The 17,646-nt window shown below is 38.2% G+C and overlaps 1 long non-coding RNA gene across 1 annotated transcript in view; it reads left to right on the forward strand.

Moving 5' to 3' along the window:
* LOC135362613 (uncharacterized) overlaps positions 1–17,646 on the forward strand; it is a 394,512-nt gene that overhangs the window by 356,687 nt on the left and 20,179 nt on the right. The window lies entirely within an intron of this gene.

Below are 17,646 nucleotides of genomic sequence, written 5' to 3' on the forward strand. Positions count from 1 at the left end.
ATGTATGTACGTTATGTCACCATTTATATTAGCTTTGGATGTCCTTATTTCCCATATAGTTCCCACTGCAGACTATGACTCTATAATGTCAAATAGAATCTAACACATGCAACCACCATGAACAAGATGTCCTCAGTGCTGTTCTTTGTCACTTTAAGGAAACAAATCAGATTAGATCATGACAAATACAACTGAAGATTTTAACAGGAAAGACAGCATGGCAAGGAAGGAAGTATATACGCATATATACTCCATTCAAAGAACTCCTGCCATTCAATTATAACCCATATAACTTACTTAGAAATTAATGCTATTATTGTCAGGCTGAAATTAAATAATGAATGTAAAAGTGTTCAGAGCATGTTTGCATGTCAATTAGCATACATCTAATCTACATCATCATTTGAAATGATTGCATTATATGGATATACCAAACTTACTGAAACAATTCATTATTGTTAATCACGTACTTGTTTCTAGGTTTATCTCTCACAGCAATAATGGGATAAAGTTTTACATTTATCTTTGTGTTCTTATCTAATTATTTTCTTTGGGAAAAATACGAAAATAAAATTGATATGCCAAAAAACTTTTTATTTAAATTAACTTTATTTAGGTAAAATTACATGATATAAAATGCACTATTTGTAACCATATATGGTAAAATGAGTTTTGACAAATGTGTGCAATATGCAATCACCATGACAATTAAGATACAGAACATTTTTATAACTCTAAAAGTTGTCTTGAACCCCTTGCCAGTTCATTCTCATCCCCTATGCCTGGCCCCAAGCAATCACCGATCTGTTTTCTATCACTGAAGTTTAGATTTATATTTATAAATGGAGAGCATACAGTACAGTAATACTGTTTTGTGTCTGGCTTCTTTTATTCAGAATAGTATTTTTGAGATTTATCCATATTGTTATATTTACTATGAGTCTGTTCCTTTTACTACAGTGTAGATGTCCACTGAATAGATATACCACAATTTATTTATCCATTTGCCTCTTAATGAGCTCTTATTAGTAAAGCTGCTGAGAATATTCATATGTAAGTCTTTGGACAGGCATGTATTTTCATTTTGGGGGGGAAAATACCGAGGACTAAAATTGTGGAGTCATATAGCAAATGTATACCTCTGTAAGAAACTGCTTAATTATTTTCCAGAATAGTTATATCATTTGACATTTGTCACCAGCAGTGTATAAGAGTCCCATTTGTTCCTCATCTTCAATAAAATTTGAAGATTTTTTTTCAATATTAGCCATTCTAATGTGTTGGTAGTACTATCTCATGGTGTAAACTTTCATTTCCCTGATGACTAAGGATGTTGAGCATCGTTTTATATGCTTATTGGCCATTTACATATTTTTTGAAGTGTCTTTTCAGATCCTCTACACACATTTAACTGGGTTATTTATCATCTTGGATTATTTGAATTCTATATATATTCATGATACGAGTACCATTCTAATATAAGAAATATGAATCTCCTAGTCAACAGCTTGAAGCTTCATATACTTAAAATTGTCTTTACAAAATAGATAGATAGATGAAATCCATTTTTATTAAATTAAACTTTTCCAGTTTTATGCCTTTTGTGTCTTAATACATCTTTGTTTACCCTAAGTTAGCAATAATCTCTATGTTTTCTTTAAGAAGTTTCATCATTTACATTTTGGTTCGTAATTCATTCCACGTTATAACACTTGTGTATGCCAACCTCTTCCTGCCAGAAAGGCCAAAAGTTCCAAATTATAAAATAATTTTAAACCTAGGATGTCTGTTTACCCAAACTACCATTCAAATTTATAGCTATAAAAATATTATTAGGCATAGGAAGCTTTGCTACTCACAAGTGCTATATGGAAAATAGTTTGGGATAAAGAATTTAAATAACAGTGAAAACTAATCCAGGTGATATTACCTGTACACATACACACACACTCACATACATACATATATGATATATATCATATATATAATTGATACATATTTTATATAGCATATGTAATGTGATATATGTTATATAACAGTATTTTGATATTGACAGTCACTCCTTTAAAAATAACTATGGGAAACTTTGGAAAAAGCAGTATATTACAAAATCTGAAATCCAGCTTTGAGTCAGTTCAACTCATGACTGAATTGAGATAATGTGCTCTCGCTATTACTGCCTGCCAAAGACAAAAAGTCACCCTCTCTGGAAAAAGATAACATTATCCAGAACCTCTGTATTTTTTTTTTTAGTTAAAAGTCCATCATTCAATCAAAACTTACCATGCATTTCAAGAAATTAGACCAAGAGGAAAAACAGACAGTAGTAACAGACTCACAGTTATTCCAGGTATTATAGTTATCAAACATAGATATTAAAATAATTGTGATTAATATATTCAGAAAAGTAGATGACAAGAGGGAGCATTTTGCCATAGAACTGGAAACTATAAAAGAGAATCAAATGGCATTCGAGAATTAAACATGACAATATCTGAAATTAAGAGCTCAATAGATGAAGTTAACAGCCACTATACTATAGCTGATGAGAGAATTAATGAAGTGAAAGACGGAATAGGGCAAAATAACTATAGCAAAGAGAGAACTGAATGGAAAGTATTAGAGAGAGAGAGAGAAATGGGTCACGATGAGAAGTTGTAACATGTGCAACTGTAACCCCTAAAGAGAGTTGAAAGTGAATGAGGTAAAAGAAAGAGAAAGACGTCATACCCAAGAATTTTCCAAAAATTATGAAAATTTGAAGCCACAGATTCAAAAGCTCTATAAAACTTTAAGCAAGAAAATTACAAAGAACATACATCTATGTATTTATGTCATATGTATTGATACATATGTCATGGTGAAACCTGTGAAAACCAAACACCAAAAAATAAAACCTAAAAAGCAGCCAGAGAAAAAAAGACATTACCTTCAAATGAGAAAGAGTGAGTGAACCCTGACTTCTCATCAGAAGACACAGAAGCCAGATAATAACGTAATATCCCCGAAGTTCCAAAAGAAAACACCTGTCAACATAAAATTCTAAACCAAATAAAAATGTCCTCCAAAAGTAAAAGCAAAAAAAATGAGATATCTAATGAAACAAAACTGAGAAAATCTGGGGCACCTGGGTGACTCAGTTGGTTGAGCATCTGACTCTTGGTTTTGGCTCAGGTCATGATCTCAGGGTCATGGGATTGAGCCCCAAGTCAAGTCCTTCATGGCTCTGAGTCTAGTGGAGATTTTTTCCCCTTCTTTGTCCCTCCCCCTCTGCTCCCCCCACCCCCAGCCATGAACTCTTGCTCTCTGAAATAAATAAATAAAATCTTTTTAAAAACACTGAGAGAATCATTAATGAACACCTGCACTAAAGGAAGCATTAAAAAGAGTTCTGGAAAAGCCAAATTATTAAAGATGGACTCAAAAATATGTAGGTGGGAATGAAATGCAATAGAAAGGGTAAATATGTGGGTAAATATAAATGAACCCATCTTTCACTAACTAAATATCTTATATGATACACAAGCTTCTCTTCACAAACATAATCTTTGTTTGAATGAGCTCTATTTTAAGCCACAGCATGCTGATGGTTCCTAGTGAGTAGGCAATCACCTAAAACACCACATCGTTTAATGAAGTGATGCCAATGCATGACTCCTCACACTGCCCCTCCCCTGAGGCCCCACATTTATATGTGTATGTTTCTCATCTTAGTCACCTCATGTCAACACCAATTTATTTCAGGTTTACATGGTCCTAACCTCCTGGGTTTGAGGAAAAATACAAAGTTGACAGGACTTGATTTTCCCCTTTACACTGTAGCCTTCTGAGGCACATTTCCTTATGTTTACCATCCTCTTTCTCTTTGTATTGTATCCTGTAAGGAAAAGCAGAGATACCTGTAAGTCACATAAAATCATAAGGTCTATGCCAAATACTTATTTATTATGTGAAAAGTAACTATACCAGTTATTTATCTAGTATCTTACAGCCCTATATTGACACTTCTCTGCTCTGTAATGCTGAGGCTGTGTGTCTCTAAATTATATTTTCCAGTTTCCTTTGCCAACAAGTATCCTGTTAGTTTCCCTAAAAAGAGGCATTAGTGAGAGATCAGAAGTTGGGAAGAGGGAAGAATAAATTCTTCTCTCTCTGCTTCTGGCAACATCTTTGGAAATGTAAATGTCTCCTCGATGATCTCAGTTGGACCTTGATTGATATATTTACTACCAAGAGACTTGATATTTGCAAAAGTGGTGGGTTCTATCGTATCATATCACCCATTTAACTATTTAATTACTTAATCACTAACTTTTTGGCTATGCAGAAGATATCTAGATCTTGAAAAAAGACTATGGATTAAAAAAAAAAAAAAAAAAGACTATGGATTACCACAAAGTAAATCAGGTGGTGGCTCAGATTGCAACTGATGTTCCATGTGTATTATCTTTCCTTAAACAAAACAATTCCCTGGAACTGGGCATGCAGCAATCTATATATCAAATGTTTTGGGGTTTTTTCCTATATATGCCAATTTCTAAAGACTCCCTGAAACAGGAAGCTTTCACCTGACAGGTTAGCAATATTCTTCAACAGACTTATTCCATAGCTGTGAGAATCTTCCCTGATATCTGTCAAAAACTAACTTGCAGGGATTTAAGCATACCCTAGAGAACATCATTCTGATTCTCTATCTTGATGACATCACGTAGATTGGTCTTGATAAATAGTAGCAACTACTGTAGATGCCTTAATAACATTGAAATATGTCACAGGTTAGGAGATAAACCCCATAAAAATATGGAGACCTGGCCCCATGGTGACATTTCTAGGAGTCCAGTGGAGTTTCCCCTTATACAGCCTATCACTAAGAAATTAGAGCAATGCATGTCTGGCTTCTTTGGATTTTGGAGACAACCTACACCTCATTCCAACCCATATACTGATGAGCTGATAGATTCAATTGCAAGTGGGTTCTGAAGGTGATCCAGGTTGTGGTGTTGTTCTGCTGCCTTGGCCTTAGTGACCAGCCTTTCCCATGAAACCTAGAACAGCTGTGGCAAACAGAAATGCTGAATGGAGTCACTGGGATTCACCAACAGACAAAAATCATAGTGCTATTCCCCTAGGATTTGGGAACAAAATAATGCTCCCTTCTGAAAATACTGTTAGCTTTATGGGGGGAAGAAGCTCTTAGGTTGATATTGGGCTCTGATGGAGATTTAGTATCTGATCATGGGACAAAAACTGACCCAGCAAGTTATGTCATGAGTTGAGTGTTTCTCATCCATTAAATCACAAATTTAAAGATGAGAAGCAGGACTCCATTATCAAATGGAAGTGTTACATAGAGAAAGAGGTCTTAGAGATACCTAAAGGCACAAGTAAATTGTACAAGCAGGAGGCTCAGAATCTTCTGGCACTTCCACAAAATGCACCTTCTATTATCACTCCTTTAACAAACTCCTATGGCCTTATGGGAAAATCTCAATGACCAGTTTACAGAGGAAGAAATAATTCAGGCTTCGTGCCACAGATATTTCTACATGACATGATGTCAGCAGTCCTAAGTGATTGTTACTCTTCAGTCCTGATCAGGAATGTCCCTGAAAGACAGTAGTGGAAGGAAATCTTCTCATGGGCCTAACTTTGAGATGTATATACAGTTACTTACTTTGCCTGGATGGATACATAGCCAGAACTGTGAATCCACACTGATTCTCAAGCAACAGATAACAGTTTGGCTTAAGGATCAGATAACTGGAAAGAAAAAAAGATTCAAGGATGGAATTTTGGGAAGAAGTTCAGAGGAAGAAGCATGGGATGACTTGCCCAGGATGGGCATAGCAAGAGAAATTATACATGGGTCAACAGCATGAGCTCTCACCTCACTAAAAAAAAAAAAAAATCCTGCTTCTATCACTGCTGACTGTCCAAACCTTCCAACAGGCCCTAATGGGTTCTCATTTCTCAGGGGGATCATCTCAGCTACCTGATGGCAGTCTGATTATATTAGATTATTTTCTAAAACACTGGGAACAGTGGTATGCTCTCAAAAAACCAAAGTTATTTTGATAAGAATTTTTCTTCTCTGCTCAAAATTTTTCTGCCAGTACCACTACCCATGGATTAATAAGATGTCTTATTAACCATCATAGTATACCACACAACAGTGGTTCCAACCAAACAACTCATTTTAACATGAGAGTGCAGCAATGGGCTAATTCCATGACATTCCCTGGTTTTATGCCATATATTCCTTCCCCCAGATGCACTTAGCTAACATAAAATGATGAAATGGCAAACTCACTTGCAAAATGTGATACGTGCTCTGAACTCGTGACCAGTATGTGGTACTATTTCTTCCATAGTCCAAATGCCTGAGTTTGGAAATGAAGAGGTAGAAATGGGACTGCTCCTTTCACTGTTATACCTAATGAACCGTATTATTTTATATAGAACATGGATGGTAGTTGAACTTTAAATTTTGCCTTATGTTACATAATATCCAGATGGGCTTTGCATTTGAAATGAATAGGCACTAATATCACTCAGGGACAGAGGCTGGGAATGATCAACGAAAGGTGGTGTCATCCCTTTGGAAGATGTGCATCTTCCTATGTACCAAGGAGAATTAGATTTTATTAGGCAGAAACATGACATTGCCATTGCTATGGTGCAGGAATCGTAAATATGAGTAGAAGGGTATGGGTGGATGCCGAATAGCTCGATAAATGGACTGAGCCAGTTACTGACCTACCTCTTTGTTTCATGCCTGCCCTTCTCAACTCTGCTCAGGAATGCCAGGCCCAGGGAGTCTGTTTTTCCAGCAGGCTTCCTGGTAGGTTTAACAAGGAGGAGGTATTGGTGGGGTCAGATGCAGGGGTAGGGAAGAAGAAGCAGCATTTCTTCCTTTCTCTGTCCCTCTAGGCACATCTCAGGAAGTGGCTGCCACCCTGATTCCACCTCTGAGACCCTCTTTATGGTACCCGTACTGATCATGTGGCCTTTGCTTAGTACTCTTGAGCAACCACCACTTCCTCCCTTTCCCTCTATCAGCCCTGGGAGTGGTGAGTGCTTCCTACAATTATTCATTTCAAGAATCTCTACAGTTACGATTAGCTCACATCCCCATTTAGTCTCTCTCTCTTTGAAACAAATCGAGTGTTTTCTTTTGCCCTGCCTGACATACCCTTCCTTTAACCATTCATCTCTCCTAGACATTGAAATATCTCAATTCATCTGAATCAGTGCTTTTCACCGTTTCTTGCAGTCTGAGGAATTTCCAAAAGCCCCCTCAGAGCTGCTACTAAAAAAACAAGGGGATGGAAATTGTTTGGAAAACAACCCCCTCACTTCAGCAGATTATTTCTGTTTCATATGTTTTACTTATTTACATTCCTCAGAGGGATTTCACCACAACAAAGGCTTTCACTTATAATAAAATGTTTGAAACTATGGATCTTTGCCACTGATAAACATGTTGAATAGAATTTGGTCAAGGATAAAATTCTGGCTGTTGCCTCTGTAGACGTTACTTTGTTCTCGCCAGAAGGTGGTGGAGGAGGGGGGACACATCACTGGAAAGTTTAGTCCCTTCCCTCTCTCACCCCACCTCATCAATTAGAATTCTATTCCCATGGCCCTGACCCGCTGCCCCTTGTTTGTAGGATATTCCTACTCGCAGGAGCCTGACTGAAAAGTTTCCTGAACGCATTGTGTTTCAAAAGAGTGAATTCATCCATAAAGCCTGCAATAAAAATAACCCAAACAAATGACTACCACGTCACATGTCCTATTAGCGAAGTACTTGTGTGGGAACAAAATGTTGTTGGTTTTGTTTTCATTTTTTTTAATACAGTCAGGGCCCCAGTGGGGCATGAATGTGGAATATCATCCCACTTTATAATATATGCACCATAATCTTCTTAAAATGAGTTTTCACTTCAAGAAACATAAGGACTTAAATATGAGCAGTCTGTTTTGTGCGTTTGTGTGTTTGGCATCTCATTACACTTCAGACCATTTTGTCTTCTACTTAGAACAATTGAATATCATTAGTGGAGGCATATTTTGTTGCCAGAACTTGCTTGGTTGCGATTGTGCTTGTTAAAATGTGTCCATTTGCCAGCTGATGGATGGGAATTCTGAAGGGTGCCTGGTGAGTGAGCATTTGAATATCAGAACTTTCATCTCTTTCTTCCAAAGAGAAAAATAGCTTTGTTACCAACCAACACAAAGCATGAATTGTCCTTGACTTCCCCTCCCTCTTTTGTCTTTTTTGTGTAACACTCTGTTTAGCTCATTGAGTTTCTATCAAGGACCTGAACGGTGCAAGACATAAAAGCTTCAGAGCCAGGCAAACCTTGGAACAGATCCAGACTCCTCAGCTTTATTTGCATGGTGACTTTGGGCAAATCTCAGAACCTCTCAGGCCTCAGGGTTTTAATTTGCAAAATGGGCCTCCTAATTCTTACTTTTCAGGGCCATTCCAATGAAAATCCCACACCCATTTTTGGCACATAGTAGATGCTCAATGATTGGAAGCTAGCCAAAGTGATAGATCAGAAAAAAATGCGGAAAACAATTGGAGAAGAGCTTAAAAGCAAATATAGTGCAGCATTAATTAGAATATAATTGGGCATTAAAATAAAAGTACCCCAAAATAAATATTTTTGGAGGTAAGATCTAGAAGTTATAGTTGATTCTTAATATCTATGGTAGTTAATGTTCTATAAAGTCAACAGGAACACTGAATTCACAAATACTGAACCATTGCTCCTAGGGTAAAAACAGGGTTAGGTTCCTATGAGCCTCTGATAACATTTTCATCACCTAGTCAATGAATAACCTTGTGTTATGTATGTTTCTACTTTAAAACACCTTATGTAGGGGTGCCTGTGTGGCTCAGTTGGTTGAGCATCTGACTCATGATTTTGGCTCAAGTCATGATCTCAGAGTTGTGAGATTGAGCCCCAGGTCGAGCTTAAGATTTTCTCTCTCCCTCTCCCTCTGCCTCTCCAACCCCTCTAAAAAACTAAAAAATAAAAACACCTTCTTTAATATATATTGACAATTCATTAACATTGAACTCATGTCTAAAAGCACTATAACTCATGCCTGAATAAAGCTTACCTAGCATATGTATTTTCTCTATGAGGCACATCCCAGCCTTTTTGCTTAGGAACAATAGATAGTAACTCAGCACTCTGCTTGGGGGCCATTTTAAATAGATAAATCAACCACAAAAAGCACAAAAATATTAAAAATGTCACATTAAATAGAACATGACAAGGACACTCATTTACAGAATGAGAGCTAAAACAAGAAAGCAGAGCATCTCCTTGTTCAGCCTCACCTGGGAATGTATACACAGGGTGACTCAAATTTTTTGCTACTTTGTGCATGCACATGTCCGCAAATGAGCACAAAAATGCCATGAGTATTGATTTGGGAATTATAAATAATTTTAGCAAGTAGGTGAACTGGCAAAAAAAGGAACCTGCAAATAATTAAGATCAACTATAAATACCAGGAGGGAACCTTGGACAGAGGAGGGGATGGCTTAAAATGAATGATTAGAGGAGACAGTCCAGGGAGGAAGAGCCAAATCAGCACAGGGAAGATCATTAAAAGTCAGGAACAGTATATGAGAACAGATCATGTCTGCCAGGAACCCTCTAGCCCAGATCCCATGTGATGCCCCTGTCATTTCCTTCACATCTGATCAAATGTCCCCTGCTCAGAGCAGCTTTTCCTGGCCTCCCCATTAAAATAACATCTATCTTCCATTGCTCTCTAGATCTTTCTTCTGCTTTATTCTTCATTCTTCTCTGGAACGCAGTTTATGGGTGACATATATAAGTTTTTAGTTGTAAATTGTCTGCCTGTCCCAGTCAGAATGCAGAAGCTATGAGGTCAGGACTCTGTGGACTTTGTTCACTGGCCCAGGTACTTGAAGAGTGCTTGTAACAGTGTGGTCATTACTAGCTGTTGAATGAAGATGTTAACCTTAAAAATAAAACTGTCAGTTAGTTTGCAAGAAAAATGGGTTTATTTAGGGGAAGAGCAGAAAATTGCAATTCAGGACACACAAACTATAATAAAACCATAGGCAAGTCAGGAGAACAACCAAGAGGAATGCTCCTTTAGAGAGGAAAGGGGAAAGTTGGGAGCAGTTGTCATAAACAAAAAGTCTCTTGGTGTAAACTGGGAGCTCCAAGTATAGTGGCGTTTCATTGGCTGAGTTGGGAGTCTTTCATTGGCTGGGCTGTTGCTGAGCAAGGAGAAAATCTTTGCTCCTCCTGCTTGAGTAGTAAAGCCGACTCCCTACTGGGAGTGCAAGGTATCTCTTCCTGTTGGGGTCTGTGGAGTCCTGGGGCTTTGAGCGCTCCCCCTGCTGGCCTCCTGACTCCATTTTAAATGAGCTTTCCTTTTATTAATTTTCACAAGGACCTTAAGTGTAATGAATCTGAATAACACATTAAGAATTATACCTCTCATCTCCGAGGAAATAAATAGCCATTTAAGTGAAGAGTCCTATTAAATATGGAAGATTTACAGTGCTTCTGATACTATATGCAAAATTTAAAAAGAGACATGCCTGATTATTCCATGTTGGCTCGAGGTCCTTTCCTACTCCAAATCTTCCCAGAAATCATAGCAAGCATCTATCCTTAACAAAACACAACTTTCTGGCCATTTTTCTGTCTGCCTCAACTGCTGCTGCAGCCTACTGGTATGATCTGAAGGAATCCGGAAAGCTCTTTACATTGTTCATGGTGTCTAAAATGCGAGTACTACAGAAGCTTTGGGGTCTAAGGACGAGCTTTCAAAATTTCTGCTGTACCTGGATAACTAACTGATTAAACTACTGTCAGTCATTAATACTTTAGTGTAAATTAGCTTATCTTGGAGTTTCAAGCAATAATCATGTAATTCCAAACTATAATTCTAGAGAACGAGAAAACTGAGATGCATAATGGGAACATAGTTTTATAGCTAATTTAGTAATTTGAGACATGACAAAAATGCAGGTCTCTTGGCATTCAACTAACTATAGCATTCTGACTCAGAACCTTTCCAGCAGAGATGTTTGAGACCATCTCCTAATGAAATTTCCAATTAGTAAATCCTTATGAGGAAAGAATATAAAACCCCCAATAAGATGCAAATATCTCAACTGAAAAAAAATGAAAATAACTTGAAAAGATATTATCTTCAATTGGGTTCTCAACTTAGCTGTTCCCAGAAGTCAAGTCCCATCTTAGGACACAATATCCTTCTATGAAAGGCAAACTAGGTTTAAGTTTTGGTGAAAAATGAGGAACTCAGGAAAGGGCTGGGAGTTCTGGGCAGGTCTAGGGCCAATGTGCAGAGGGGACAAAAATGTAGAAAGCTCAAGAGGGGCATAGAGGAGAAGTCACAGGAAAGAATCCCCTAAAGCAAACATCAGCTTTGTCACTTTCCTACACTTGACTGTGGCACATTCACAGGAGTCCAGGGCCCACAGAGATGGGCAGGTGGCTGTAGAGACCTGGCTCTTTCTGAGATGATCTGGTGAGTCCCTGAGAATCATGCAGAAGCAACTTGAAATCCTTGTGACTGCAAATGCTAATCAAGAAACTGATTACACCCCACTGGGAGGAGAAAGATGAGCTAATGGAGGAGCTGGGTTTTGACTAAAATGCCTTTGGAAATGTGTCATTTCTGTGCTGCCCATTTCTTTAATACATACCACCACTGCCTTCCTAACCATATCTTACATCACACACACATGCAAACACACACACACACAGGCACGCATGTGCACACACATGTGCACACAGAATTTTATAAACAATTACACTTAGCTGTTAATGCTTGATGCTAGCTTAAAATAATCTCCATATTTCTGTCTTCAACCCATTTTTCCTGTAGATAAGTATTGCTTATACCATCTCAGGAGTATTTAAGTTGTCAAAAGGAAATTTGCTTTTCTTGCCCCTTGAGGGTAGGAACAATTATTCTCTTCTTTCATTTGCATACAGCATCAGGAAACATATCAGTGCTATGAATTGAATTGATCTACTAAAGGTAGAATTTCTGACATGAGAGCAGGCAAGTGAGTGAGTTACTTGGGGAAATGAGATCCCTTTCCTATAGCCTCCAAAAGAAACTATATTTGCTGCCACCATTTTGTACATCCATATCTCAGTAACCTTGATACACAGAGATATTGAACACCAACAATAACATCTGCAAAACTGTAGGTGATTCAGAGAAACATCTGGCTTTCTATTTTGAAGGCCTGTGTTTTGCTAATTTTCTTTCAAGATGCATTAGGCTACTATGTGGGGGAAGGAATAGCATTGCTCTAAACCAGGGGTCAGGAAACCATGTTCCACAGGCCAAATCTGTCATGCTACCTGTTTTGTAAAAAAAAAAAAAAAAGGATTGGGACACAGCCACATTCATTTATTTACATATTGTGTATGGCTGTTCTCATGCTAGAACAGCAGAGATGAGTAATTATGACAAAGACCATATGGCCCACAGAGCCTAAAATATTTACTATTGGCCCTTTATACAAAAAGGATTTAAACCAGGATATTTACTTTTTCTAACCTCTAGATCAGGTTTTGGACAGAGGCATTTATGTGTTTAACAAGGCTTCCAGGAGAGGCTGCTATCTACTGATGTTTGAAAAATTCCACGTGGAACTCTATTTGAACCAGCTTCAAGGAGGGCCTATGGCGTGAATGGAGAAGGGACAGGTTTAAGACTGTTGCCCACTAGTCAGGCTCTAAGGAAATCCTATGTGATAGATTCCTCTTAACTTCTTGAGCTTTCTGATTTCGCCTCCTTTTTCCTAATGCTTCCTAATTTCGCCTCCAGCTTTCTGATTTTGCCTCCTTTTTCCTAATGCTGATTGTGGTACTTTCCCACTGAGTCCTTGGTATCCCCCTTTTCAGACAGCCAGCATTTATCCTTGGCATCAATCTTTGGTTCTAGTCTTGTCACTCCTGTTGTGTATGATGTTTTTCTGTTCCTGCTCCACTGCTGACTCCAGACATCTTTCTGGCACTGGTCTTCTAATTCCCATCTCAGTTTGAGGATACGCAAAACAACAATAGTCAACATTCTTCTTATTCCAGTGATTTGTCTTTTAGGATGTGTCTAATTCTTAATGTTTGATCCCAAGACAAACATGAGATTGAGACACCCAGATGTGTTTTTATCCCATACCCCAATATCCATCAGTGCTCACGGAGTTAAATGGGATGGTGCAAAGGCACAAAATTCCAGAGCCTCAGGAAAAGCACCTTCGCCAAGCCATGGTATTGGATTACCTGGCATGCTGTGAAATTCATAATCAGCATTGTTCTCAGATTCAGGAAAGTGGCATTCTTCCCCAACTTTATCTACTTTCCCAAGTCTAAGAGGAAAATCTGCATTCGGACTTCCCATTGACAGTGAAAAGTTGGGTGATAACAGCTTCTCTGTGCACACTCCACCCACCCGCCAGGTAACTAAATGGCCTGAACTTCTCTTGGCCATTAAAAAAAAATAATAAAAGAAAGAAAGAAAGAAATCTTGGGACGCCTGTGCGGCTCAATTGGTTAAGCATCTGCCTTCAGCTCAGGTCATGTTCCCAGGGTTCTGGGATGGAGTCCCACATCGGGCTCCCTGCTCAGTGGGAAGCCTGCTGCTCCCCCTGCTTGTGCTCTCTCTCTCTGACAAATAAATAACATCTTTAAAAAAAAATCTTGGGCGCCTGGGTGGCTCGGTTGGTTAAGCGACTGCCTTCAGTAGAGGTCATGATCCTGGAGTCCCGGGATCGAGTCCCACATCGGGCTCCCTGCTCAGCAGGGAGTCTGCTTCTTCCTCTGACCCTCCCCCCTCTCATGTTCTCTCTATCTCATTCTCTCTCTCAAATAAATAAATAAAATCTTTGGGGCTCCTGGGTGGCTCAGTTGGTTAAGCGACTGCCTTCAGCTCAGGTCATGATCCTGGAGTCCCGGGATCGAGTCCCACATCGGGCTCCCTGCTCAGCAGGGAGTCTGCTTCTTCCTCTGACCCTCCCCCCTCTCATGCTCTCTCCATCTCATTCTCTCTCTCAAATAAATAAATAAAATCTTTGGGGCGCCTGGGTGGCTCAGTTGGTTAAGCGACTGCCTTCAGCTCAGGTCATGATCCTGGAGTCCCGGGATCGAGTCCCACATCAGGCTCCCTGCTCGGCAGGGAGTCTGCTTCTCCCTCTGACCCTCCTCCCTCTCATGCTCTCTGTCTCTCATTCTCTCTCTCTCAAATAAATAAATAAAATCTTTAAAATAAATAAATAAATAAAATCTTTAAAAAATTAAAATTAAAAAAATCTTACTTTGACTATATAAACTTAGAATTGTAACATTAAAAACACTGGCCTTTGGAGATTTAAAGACTCTCAAAATTGGTGACACATCTATTTTTACAAACTGAAAAAAGTATTTAAAGTGTGTATGTCACTATATATTATATACACTCACACACATTTATGTGATATTATTATGATATAGATATGACAGTAAAACAATGAAAATAGTTTATAAGAAGCCAAGAATCACTGTAACTTGGAGTCATTGATAGTAGATTTAGATAGCCCTACTTACCTTAAAAATTCCCAATAAAACCATGGTTAAAAATGTAACATTAAGTATTTTGTTATAATGACTCTGACAATTCAATAAAAATCTGAATTATTTTCAGTAACTCCTCTAAAAAGGTAAAACATACATTTAAAAATTTATGAACTTATGATCTAAAATATTTAAATAGGAACTTTCTTGGCAATAGAACATAGCTATGCTTATGTGGATTCATTTCCAATCCTGTTTACAAACAAACAAACAAACAAAAAAAACAAGATTCGTGCAGATAGCTATTTAAGTAAAGACTGATCACGACCCTCTGAGTGCCCCACGAGACCTGATCTGTGTCATACTCATCATTGTGCCATCAATATCTTGTGTAATAACTGAAACACAAATCCTTCCAGGAAATCTGTATAGCCACGTCCTCTTGGATAGAGTATCCTTGGACTCAAACTTCATATTTTGTCAGGTAGAATTATTACTCACTTTTGAGAAGTGGACCTGAAGAAACCATCTGTTCCCACTTGAAACCCTAGGGTAGACTTAATTTCTCCCAGCCCCAGTCCATCCCAGCACTGACTTCCTTCTCAATAGTGAGGACCAAGAGTGCCTCACAGCTGGGCTCCTTCAAGATCTAACAATTCTCTACTCTAAAATTTGCATCACCCAATTGCTACCACCTCTGGGAAACTGTATGAGGCACTTGTAGCAGTTCATTCTAGGCCCCTGGAGTTCCTCTTGGGGAGATAATGAAGATATGTGCCAAAGTTAAATGAGAGTAAAACCCAAGGGGTGAGCGCAAAAGCAGCCATTCAGAGTGATAGAAATGACAAACGCTGTAATATAGGGACACAGTGCTGAGGGCACTGGGTGATGTAGATGCAGGGAGGATCTAGGAGGGAAAAAAAAACTGGGACAGGATAAGACTTTGGTCAAAAGAAAAATAATAACAGAAACAAATAACACAGCAACAGATCGTTCCTGCCAAAAGTGGTGAAGGTGCCCTCCAATCAGTGATGATGGGAATACTCAGAACCTATTCATCTGAAGTAAGGAGTGACAAATCAGAAGATTCTTGTTATTGCTAGTAACCTTCCACAAGATGGTATAGAAAGGAATACAGACGTCAGGTTGGCTAAACCAGAAGCAAAGAGGAAAAGATGGAGGTTTGAGTGAGATGGAACCATGTGTGAGGATATATTTAGAAGAGTAAATTTTAATTGTTTCCATTGAGTAAATCTTGTTTTCCCATCTAGACTGCCAGATCCTACAGGACAGGGACAACATCTTGTAAGTGTTGGAAAACACAGCATATACAAAATCATGTCCAACTTGTCTAAACAAGAGAAAACAAATTTGTCTAAAGTCACAGAGGTAGTAAATGTCAGAACACTTTGACACTAGAGTTCTATTGACCCGCCTACATCAAATGTACGCTTTTTTGTCTGATACGCATTTTATATATGCTTCATTCTTAGCTTCATTTTAAATTTCTTCTGTTGTCTATTCTTGTTCTTATCCATTCATAATATCTTACGTTGTTATAGTCTGTGAATCTCTATAAGCCATACTATGTCCTTTCAAGCAGTTAAATGAGACACGAATGTTATTTATGTGAAACACACACTTTGTGTCTCTCTCTCTCTCTCTCTCTCTCTCTCTCTCGCACACACACACACACACACACACACTTACCCTTAGGTGGAATGATTTGCGCTTTGTAGTTAGAGGTTGGTTCACCTGCTCTTCAATCTCTGGGAATTCTGAAAGACAAAATTCTATCTTTCCACATTGCTTAATAAATAAATTACTTAGGAGCCCAAGTAAATGCAGACCCCTATTAAAATCTGGAGTCTCTCTACTATCCTTCTTTTTCGTATCATCTCACCTTAATACTTTCTCAACTGACCACTTCCTGTGGGTCTCCCTTTATCACCAAGTCTCCACTCCCTTACACCAAGTTCAAGGACTCAGAATGAAGACAGAGGTACCCCCCTGGGTTTTAAGTCAAGCGTTTCTGTTATTTACTGCAGTTTCATTACTTTTGATCATTGGGAGGCATGCTGGCATATGGGAATGGAAATTTAGATTGAGTCACTTTCAGCAATGTCAAATGAGCTATTAACAGAACCAAATTCTATGGTGTCCTAGTTGATTTTGGAATATGGCTTTCAATGTCTCAGCACTAAATGACCTCTGAGTTTGATGGAAGTCTACCAATAAAAAATAAATAGATAGGAAATAATAAAAATGACATACTGGGAATTTAAAATCATAAATACATGCAAATTCATCTCAAAGAGGATTAATCAATCATTAAATAATTAATGAAGACTTAATGTTTTGTCAGAACTGTCCTATGCACAGATGTGAATGAAGGAACAGGGAAACTTTAAGTCTTAATTGCTGAAAACATGGAAGACATATGAAATGTTGCATAAAAAAGGGTGAAATGGGGAGAAAAATAAAAGTGCTAATGTATATGGTAAAATTAATATGTATAAATACATATGTATAAACATCTATATTTACATCTATGGGTCTCATTACTCTAGGAAGTGATGTAAAATGAAAATATTAATGCTTTTGGAATGGAACACTGGGATAATCAAGGGACAGGGGTACAGGAATCCCAGATCCAGCTCTGGTTTGGCCACCAGTGAACTTTGTGGCTGGGAAGTTCATGTCTAGGTCTAGTTCTTCATCTGTGAAATAATGGAAATTGGATTATTTTTAAACTGAAAGAAATGTTATGTTGTGTTATGTTATGGAATACATAATACATTTCTTGATATTAAATACTGACTTATTTATCAAAAGAAATTAGAAATATTTGAGTTGCCAGGAAATAAACTGAGGGTTGCTGGAGTGGTGGGGGGTGGGAGGGATGGGGTGACTGGGTGATAGACATTGGGGAGGGTATGTGCTATGGTGAGCGCTGTGAATTGTGTAAGACTGTTGAATCATAGACCTGTACCTCTGAAACAAATAATACATTATATGTTAAAAAAAAAAAAAAAGAAGATAGCAGGAA

The sequence above is a fragment of the Mirounga angustirostris genome, unplaced genomic scaffold (genome assembly GCF_029215605.1).
Source record: "Mirounga angustirostris isolate CCGP_5_RB_7025 unplaced genomic scaffold, mMirAng1.0.hap1 SCAF_14, whole genome shotgun sequence".
Lineage (NCBI taxonomy): Eukaryota > Metazoa > Chordata > Mammalia > Carnivora > Phocidae > Mirounga > Mirounga angustirostris.